Here is a 9,830-nt window from a genome sequence, read left to right as displayed (position 1 = left end):
TCAGTATGTTTTTTTTTTTTTTTTTCTAATCTGAATTTCTATCAGTATTTTCTGTCTCCTTTAACTCAAGCCACTGCCTCTCCTCTGTGGCACAGGAACGTAAACCGGGCGCGGACCAATGGAGGTGGGAAAAAAAAACCATTAAAAAAAAGCAAGAACAGCTGGCGTTAAACCTGTACCGATAACGACCCTCCTTACACCGATGAAGCGTCTCACTGCGTCGCTTCTGTCTCTTTCTTTACATAATCCGCGTGTGGCGAAAAAAAGGGAGAAAAAAGAGGCGCCAACATTCCCCCGTTTTTTTTTGGTTTGTAGTCCCATTTTTTTTTTGTAGTCCTTCTTTCCGCCGTTCGGCTATCGAACACCTCAGAACCGGCAAACACGCAAAAATCACAAAAACCACCAGAAGAAAAGAGAAGTGGCCGGAAAACCCGAAAACGCCAGAGGGGCTGGGGTCTCTTTCTTCCCTTCTACTGCTGCTTCTTGTTGCTGCTTCCACAGGCTGTGTGTGTGTGTGTGTGTGTGTGTGTGTGTGTGTGTGTGTGTGTGTGTGGTTAACCCTAAACCCTCCTTAACACCATTGGATTACTAACTGACTGTACCTAAACAAAGTGGAGGAGTACTCACTCTTGCCCTGTTTAAGTTTACCTTTAATTTTTACAGATTTAAGCAGCTTGAATGAGTGACATACTGTCCTGTTTTTGCTTTGTTATTGTTTTGTTTTTAGAGGCATTTTTTCCTTTGATAATCCATTTTTTTTAAGTGTATGATTGAGAATATAATTTTTGAAAACAAACTATTTAAATTGACTTTTTTAACAATTTAAAGATTTTAAGGCAATTAAATGAAGTGAAATACCTGTAATATTCCTGCCTTTGTTATTGTTGTCGCATTGCCAATGTTTTAAAAGCAATTTAGCTACCTTTTTTATATGCTTGGGAACTTCCATTTATAATTGCATCTTATATTAAAGATACCATATCTGACACTATATGACTCATATATACACCATATTTCTCTCCTAAAACATGTTCTATATCAGAGATATAGCAATTTTTCAAGTAAAAGTACAAAGCGAATTATAAGTAATTAAAATTAAAAATAAATACTGTATATTTGCGGCTTTGTCCACTGGTCGCTTGCATTGCCCATGTTTTAAAAGCTTTTAACCCAATTTATAATCCCTTTTTTAAAAAAGTCACACTCATCATTGAATAGGCAATGTTTAAAAGCCATTAATTATATAAAAATATACTATGTATTACTCGCTTTTCTGAAGTAAAAAAAGCGTGAGCACTTTGCCAAATTTTCTAATGTACAGTACAAAAACCAGTGGTTGGGATGAACTAATACATGTACTCCCAGTTACCTGTAACATTCATGTTAAACCCTGTAACTATTCTGCTTAACTTAAGGGGTTAGAAAACCCCCCGGACACCTCCGCCCTCTGCTGGGTTCTCTTTCCTTCCTTGGCTTCCCTGTCTTGGAGGTGGTTTGACCAAAACTGGCAACCCATTTACTGTGTGTGTATGGTGTGTTGTGGTTGTGTGTTTGTGTGCTCGTGTTTGTGTGTGGTGTGTGTGTGCTGCACTGGCCCTTGTACACCACCCCCTCTGTAGGCCTTAACCACACTTACATCCCAGAGGTTCCCCACCCCCCTTGTTTCACCTTAAAGGGACCCCTTTTCTGTCAATGTGACTGACTATTTTATGGATATTTCATATGTATCAGCGTTAAAAACCCTGTACAATGACACCCAAACACGTGACTCCAGTAACTGGGGCACAAGAAGTTTGTGTAAAACGAGCTGATTTGGATCAATTCTGAGCAGATTATTTCCCCTTTCAGGGACCTTTTTACACAATTCTCTGTCTGTGTTATGTATTTTTTTATAATTGTGAATATCTTTTTTTGTGTGTTTTCCCGCACTGTACTTTACAGAAATGAGTCAAATGCTGAGGTATAGGCCTACTGTGTATATAGTTTTAAAGTTTTCTTACACCCCTTAAAATCAAGAAGGCCTCATGACCCCGCGGTGAAGCTTTGGTGACCCTATAGTGAGGGTCCCGACCCCCAGGTTGGTAACCACTGCACTACATCACAAACTACTACTGTAGTACAAGGTGGAGGAAATACTCAAGTTGAAGCAGTAATATCACAATTTAAAAATACAAGTAGAGTAAAAGTACAAAGATATAAGCAATTAAATCAACTTAAGTAACAAAAGTAAAAGTACTCAGGCCCCTTTCATAAGTTTATACTGAATTATTATACATATTTGATTAATATTGTTGTTGCATTGCCATGTTTTTAAAGCAAATTTAACTACTTTATAAATAGCGTTGGCCCTTTTTACCCATATCATACAATCACTGAAGTACAGTACAAATACAAATGTCCTTAATGTACTTTATATACAGTAAAGCAGAGGTGGGATCTAACTAAGTACATGTACTTCATTAAGTACAATTTTAAGGTTCTTGCTTTTTACTTGAGTATTTTTACGTCATGCTACTTTATATTTCCACTCCACAACAATTACAGAGTAAAATCACCACATTTATCATTTGTAGATTTATATTTTACATATAAAACATATGAATGATCTTATGATGCATTATTAGAAATTAAACTACCCAACGGGATATAAAATAGTTAAAACTACAACAGTAAAATATCACATTAATGCATCAGTCAAAAATAATCTAATAGTAATAGTATAACGAGTGCAATAATACTTTTATTTGTTATACTTATTATCAATCAAGGACTTTTACTTGTAATGGAGTATTTATATAGAGTCTAAATACACCACTAAGTAAAAGTAGTAATACCACTCATGTCATAAACCAGTGGAAGAAAGAGTGTTTATTCAAGTATAATTTTGAAGTACTTGAACTTATAAATGAGTGATTTTATTATATAGTAGTCTAAACTTTCACTCCTCTAAGATTCAGAGGCAACTATTATACTTTTTACTTTGCAGATTAAGATTTTAACATATGATGATCTTATAAAATATAAACTATCCTGCTTTGTTTAACAATGAACCATAATGTGCCATCAGTTCCTTTGGGATTAATAAATCTTATATAATTTACAATAATATAACGGACAGGGGTCACTCTGGTGCATGAGTACATCTACAAAAGATAAAACAACATATCATTTGTAGTTTTTTATCAGATTTTCTTCTAATCTTTCATTTTTGTTCTTGTGAATTCAGGATCATCTTCAAATTATTCAAAATAAACTACTCAAGAAGGAGGAATCACATACTGGTTGGACTGCTGCTCATAACATGTATACATATACAGTGATAAGTAGGGGCAAGTAGACAAATAGATCCACAAAACTGCCCCCTTTTGCTTGATATATAAGTATAGTAACAGTATAGTATCATCTTATTGCACTACTGTGGTGATAATATAGGAAATAATCAGTCTGATTATGTAACCACAAACTCATCGTGAAGCCTGCCACGACGCACTGTTGGGTATTACAAGAATATTACAGTGACACCATTAATGATAAGGGTTCACAAAGAAGAGCACACTATCAACCCTACACTGATGTTTTCTTAAGGAAATAAGTGCTACATGCCAACTATGACATAAATTAACGTAAAACTAGAGACCAACACAGGGTGAAGGACAGTTATATGCACCTAACTGTACAGACAATATCACAACAACTGAACTCTGGCAGTGCAAGTCACGCTTTTGCCAATAAGGAGGAAATAGAAAAAACTGTCACTGTTGTGAGCATTGTCTGACATTTATGTTTAGCTTGCTGTGGCTTCCTCTTCACTCGCCCCGAAATGGAGTGTGGGTTTTGTAAAGGTTTGACTTTTTCACCAACAAGCCCTGCATGTCACATGTTAGAGCACACTTGTGTTTGTCTGCAGGTAACAGCAGCAGCAGATATTTTCATTTCAGTATGTGTGCATGAGTGAGGCAGAGGAAGTGTTTTTCATTCAAGAGCTACTAGTGAAACTTAGCAGGCCCTGTCCCAGCATTGAGCTAACATGCAGTACAGTACTATACTGCTGCATTCAAGTCAGATCAGAATCAGAAAAAAGGATTAGAAATGTACTTTATGCTTCTATTACAAATGCTCATAGGTCACTCAAAAGGCATGAGGCAATCACGAATGATTACGTGTGTAATATGTAACAAGGAGTGTGCTGTTATTATGCAAAATGCAATGCAAATACTTGTTTCATGTAGTGACACGAGTGCAACAAAGTCGTGCAGCATGCAAATCACAACTGGAACCCTCGCTTCACCCATAGTGGTGTGAATATGTTACAGCCCCCCCCACTCTCACCCTCACTAAAGAGGAAAAAGAAAAAGTCCTGTCTCCCCACCTCTGAAAGCAAGGTCAAAACAAGTGACTGGCCCACACCACTCTCTAGTGGTTAGAGGCAGCACAGCACTCACGAATGATACAGAATCAGAATTTTGTTGCATAAATGATCAGGTTTTTTTAGGAAGCGTTATATGATATTTATGTTTAGTTTGCTGTGGCTTCCTCTGTACTATATCACAACAGTCATTTTAAGTCCAGTATTATTTCACTTTAGGTTTCACTGTGCAGAGTTTGATGCTTGACAGCTGGTTTCAAATGAAGGAGGGGGGGTTTCTTCATGCTATCCTTAAATCTCAGTTTAAGACAGAGGGAGGCAGAGAGCCACGGCAGGGAGGTCGTGGATGACCAGGGGAGAAATATGGAGAGAAACTACGTTGAATTAATCTGATTTATGTGGGAAAATAAACAAAAAATAGTTTACTGATGTTACTGTGCTGACCTTTATTTCACTAAAATTCAACATGAATTCTTTTTTTATTAACTGCTTCTCCTCAATATCATATTAATGATTGATAAAAACTGTAGGGTGAGAGGCATGAACCTTTTTTTTTAGCTTCTGAAGGTGGGTAAGTTTAACAACCACTGGTTTCAGATGTGGACATTTGAGCATGATTTTGTGACATTACAACTTGTTACAGGGTTGTTGGCATGACATAACGTCTAATCTGTCCCACCAGATGTTTCTAACAAAAAACTATTAATAAATGTTTAAACTAATTTATTTTTTGTGAGGTGAAAATGCTCTTTACATATGTATCTAATATATTTTCTATAATCTGATCTGCTAATCTGTTCCTGGTACCATTTTACATCCTAACAACCCAATACAATAGGTGTTGGCTTTTGGCCTGTGGCCCACCATTAAGTTTTATTTTTGGCCCTTCAAAGAATAAAGTTTCGGGCATATCTGATCACTGACACACGCTGAGAATTTCCTTTTAAGCAACTAGGAGACTAGTTAAACTTGAAAACTGAAATGAAAACGTCTTTTTCTATCGGTCACAAATTATCACTCAAAGCACATTATTTCTGTATGTCTTCAAACATGTCCGGAGGGGAACATTAAGCCATCATTACAACATTTGTAAGTAATAGTAGGAGTTACCTCTCATAAATAATGACTCTGTCAGTATGTGTGTATGTGCAGTGTTAGGGGAAGTTTTCAGATCCTTTACTTATGTAAACACAGCAATGCAACAATCTAAAAATACTCTACAAGTAAACACTGTTTTCAAAGTCTGACAAAGATGTTTTTACTATTTTCAGACTGATAGTGGACCTGCACTGCAAAATGGCAACCACACAGAAGGTGTTTGACACCCTGGAAGTGTAAAAAAAAAGTTAAAAACAGCTTCTAATTTTTGACAAACTCTCGACAATGTAAAATTTCTTGCACTTAAATAACTACACTTAAAATCCATGTGCTTTCTAGCTGGGTAAAGACAATGAGTGCCAGTGAACTGTTACAAGAAATCTAACAATATCTTACACTTAAAAGAGTTATTTCCTGCGTATAAATCTTCTACACTTATTTACTAGAACCGACTGTAATTGAGGCACGTACTGTAAAAACAGGGCACACATCCAAATGATATCCAGCTAAAATTAGCCTCCCTGAAGTTTTTTTTTTTCTGAGGCTGGAAAGAACTTTACGGCCCTCTCTTTGGGGACAGAGGCTCTTGATAAAGTTTAAATTATACTGTAAGCAAAAATCGGAGAGAACAAACACAGTCCAATGTCCTTCTGGTGTGGTATGGTTCACTTTGATTTAGCTGATACAAGTATCAAGACAATTCACATTGCAGCCCTGCTATCAGTGTCATAAATATGACAATAATTCATACTCCAGTACCTCGTGTTGGTCATTACATTAACTGGGAACTCTGTGAAGTTAGTAGCAAAGTTCAGCTATGGTCAATGATAAAACCCATTTAGACAGAAGCAAAGTTCACCTGACTCTATTCAAAGGGGGGAGGGACGACGGGGCTATACATTCCACCATGTGCTTCTGTGGATGAGTAAGCTTTTTACAAAATATGGCTTCACGTGCAGGACAGTGGTGCAAAAAAACAAAGAAAGACCAGACTAAAACTTGATAATAATCAGTGACTTCCAACAAGCTACTCACTGGCCTGTCTACCTCGTTTGAGTGATCATTGCTGTCGAGCATGCTGCATTGCTAGAAGCCTGTTGTTCAGGCTCATGAAGGGTGATAGGGCTGAGATATGAAACGGCCAGTTAAGGACATCGAGGAAAGCTCTAAGAGATATTATCACAGGCCTGTACAGAATCTGATCCAAGAGACCTAACAATAAAGTAACTTCCTTTCCAAGAAATATAGGAACTCGCCTTCCAGTTCCCATCTCTGTATTCCTGTATTCATGTACTTAAGTATAAAGTCTAAAGGAACTCTATTAAAAGGAATCCAGATTTTCTCAATTGTCTTCTGGTCAAACAATGAGTTTGTTATTGAATTTGTACTAATGGTGCCTTTAAACAGCACAGTGTCCATATTAAGAGGAAATATTTGATACTTTCCACGACTAACAATCTTTTGAACACAGAATATTTCACATACTTGACTTCACTTATCTAAAAAAGCTCACAAAGTTGCATTTGAAGGAAACTGAACTGCATCTCTGACCTTATTTCTGATTCACCGTAAACCATCTTGCTTTACCGTAAATTAAAGGTTTGACAACTACCTTGTTCTATTTAATAAGGAGGGAGCAGTTGGCCTTCATAAAGACACTTAAAGGAGCCTGGACAGCGGGGAGAAGAACCCTAATATTTATTTCTGTTCTACCATCAGTTATAGATAAACTAGGGCTGCAACTACTTATTATTTTCATTATCAGTTATTTTATTGATGAATAGATGCTCCTCACAATATCCAAGGGCCCAAAAGAAATGAAGCAAATATATTTACATTTGAGAAGCTTGAACTAGTAAAGGTTTGACATTTTTGCTTTGCAATGGCTTAAAGGATTAACTGATTATCAAACAACATATGGACTAATTTCTTGGTCATTTCAGCTCTTTTTTTTCATGTATAACTCTGTTGGAGTTATGTACTCCATGTGTTACAAAATAAAGCAAAAATCTCATATAGTTTTTAAAAAAGTTCAATTAGGCCACTTTACTTTTGAAACATTTGATTTATGAAGCTTTGGTTTATGCCACCTAATTTGAATAAAAGCAGGTGATGTTTTTGCATTATCTAAACGGCCCTGTATCAGAAATGAGAATTAGTTTGCATATGTCTGTAAATATTTTGATCTAATTGTGGTATATTTCCAAAGCATCAACCTTGAAACTGAACAACATGAGACATTTATTATCAATTATTTTCTCATTTCCTACCAGCATTTTATTTTAAAGTTGCACTACGTCTAAAATTATCAATTGTCAACTTATGCTTCAAAAGGCAAGAGATAGACTTATTATATGTGTGTCATATACACACATATAAAATTAAAGCAACTATAAATATAACTTAAACTGATGCATTCCAGCTCCAGCACAAGCTGAACATGGCAGCCCATTCGGGATAAACAATACTTCCTTATGGCTATCATTATTCAACAAAATACCTGCAGCAAATACAAACAGATAAAGTGACCCAGATTAGCTAGCATACGTTGCCTTGAAATGTAACACTATTTGAAAGGTGTCCACTTTCAGAGGAACACAAACCACCTCTGGCATGCAACAAGAGTCCTACTGGAGACCTGGAGGGTATAAAGTCCCGAAGGCCTCTTAAGAAAAACCCAGACGTGGCCTGTGGCTCGTGCTGAGCTTCCTGGGTGTACCAGGACAGATAGCTCTGAAAATAATTGTGATTCTATAGTGGTGAAGAAAAGCCGCCCAAAACCATAATGACATGCTGAAATGACACAAGTCACACATGCTGTTGCAGCTTTAAACAGTGGCTCATGGAAGAATGTATGACACTTCCCTCATTAGGATGAGCCATTTCTTCCTGCGTGTAATTACTGAGAGCTGTTTACTCAGGAAATTAAACTAGTAGCCATTTATTATACAGAGTAACGAAGCATCACGCTGTTTGAAGTAAAGCAAATACCCAGCTACAGTGGGATTGTCAAAAGTGAAAGTGGATGAGGGTTCTGTTTTTGTTGTAAATGTGTCAACATTTAAACATTGTTTTCCTCATCACCAGGGCGGCTGTGATGACACTTAAGCTCCGGTTCACGATCGACACTTTCTCTTTTGAAAGTTAAGCGCTGACCTTTCTGAAAACTTAAGTACAGTGTCAGCCTACGTGTACGGACGGTAAAAACAAGCTAAAATCTAAATACCGCTAAATACCGCATCTAAAAACTACTTCTAATCTCAAATGCAACTAGAGAGGAAAAATTGTGTGTGCAGTGAATCTAACCTATAGAATAACAGGGTTAGAGAGGTTTCCATCTAAAAACAGTGATTTTTTCCAGGGACGACACTGGGATGCTGCTGCTGACGGATATTTGGAACGTCTCTTGTTAGATCATAAGAAATATCAATCATGAGATTCCAGCGAAGTAATAAAATTTATGACCCAAAACTGATATGAGCTCAGTAATTTATATGGACACAATTAAACAGATACGGGGCCACACCTACTTTTACTGTGTAAATGACTCAGATCAGTTAAAGTTGTATCTAATTATAATCCTTTACTGTGTGCTAAAACATTACAACATTACAAGTTTCCACAAGGCCTAAATGATGCCTTAAGATCATCATCATGTATGGCAGCGTGGCAATAAAGCAGCCAGACAAAAAAACCTTTGCCCCCATACGGAAATACTAAAGCAAGCAGTTCTTAGCATTATGTCATCCTGTAATTAGCAAGGGTTTGGCATCTTTATCAAACTGATGATCAGAATTGGTATCAGTGAGTTATACCTTGTGGCTCAGTTGATCATTTGAGCACTGAAACCCATTTTAAGAAAGTAAAAGCACATGGATGCCTACAATTTCACTCTATAGACTACTAACTATAATCTATACTGTACTACAGTCCACTATACTATACTAACCTAATACTCTGATCTACTATACTCCACATTTATTTGTTTAAAACCCTGCACTGTTCTGTCAATGTGCAACAATTAACTCAAAAGGCTGTTTTTCAGCTGTTGTCCCTGAGCAGCTCTCACTACAATACAGGCCAATATACAACAATATCCAGTACTCTACTACCCCACACTTAAACATATACTACAACATGTAACCCAGCAGCAAAAAGCTAATTGGTCTCTATACGGTATGACACTGTATCCTAAAACCTACTACATATACTCTACTTTAACATACTGTACTATTATTGTATTTTGTATATAAATATTTAACTGTAAATGTGCAACAGTTAGTCAAACGCAGTATCTGGACAATTATCACACTACACCACTGACCACAATACAATACTATAATATACTATAATAAACTATACTATA

The 9,830-nt window shown here is 36.6% G+C and overlaps 1 protein-coding gene across 1 annotated transcript in view; it reads right to left on the bottom strand.

Annotated features, from left to right (window-relative positions):
- LOC118335242 (guanine nucleotide-binding protein G(olf) subunit alpha-like) overlaps nt 1-9,830 on the bottom strand; it is a gene marked incomplete in the record, with an annotated part of 39,327 nt that overhangs the window by 26,894 nt on the left and 2,603 nt on the right.

This window comes from Morone saxatilis, unplaced genomic scaffold (assembly GCF_004916995.1).
Source record: "Morone saxatilis isolate NCDOM2014 unplaced genomic scaffold, NCSU_SB_2.0 Contig23, whole genome shotgun sequence".
Taxonomy (NCBI): domain Eukaryota; kingdom Metazoa; phylum Chordata; class Actinopteri; family Moronidae; genus Morone; species Morone saxatilis.
This window is presented reverse-complemented; position numbering and strand designations above follow the sequence as displayed.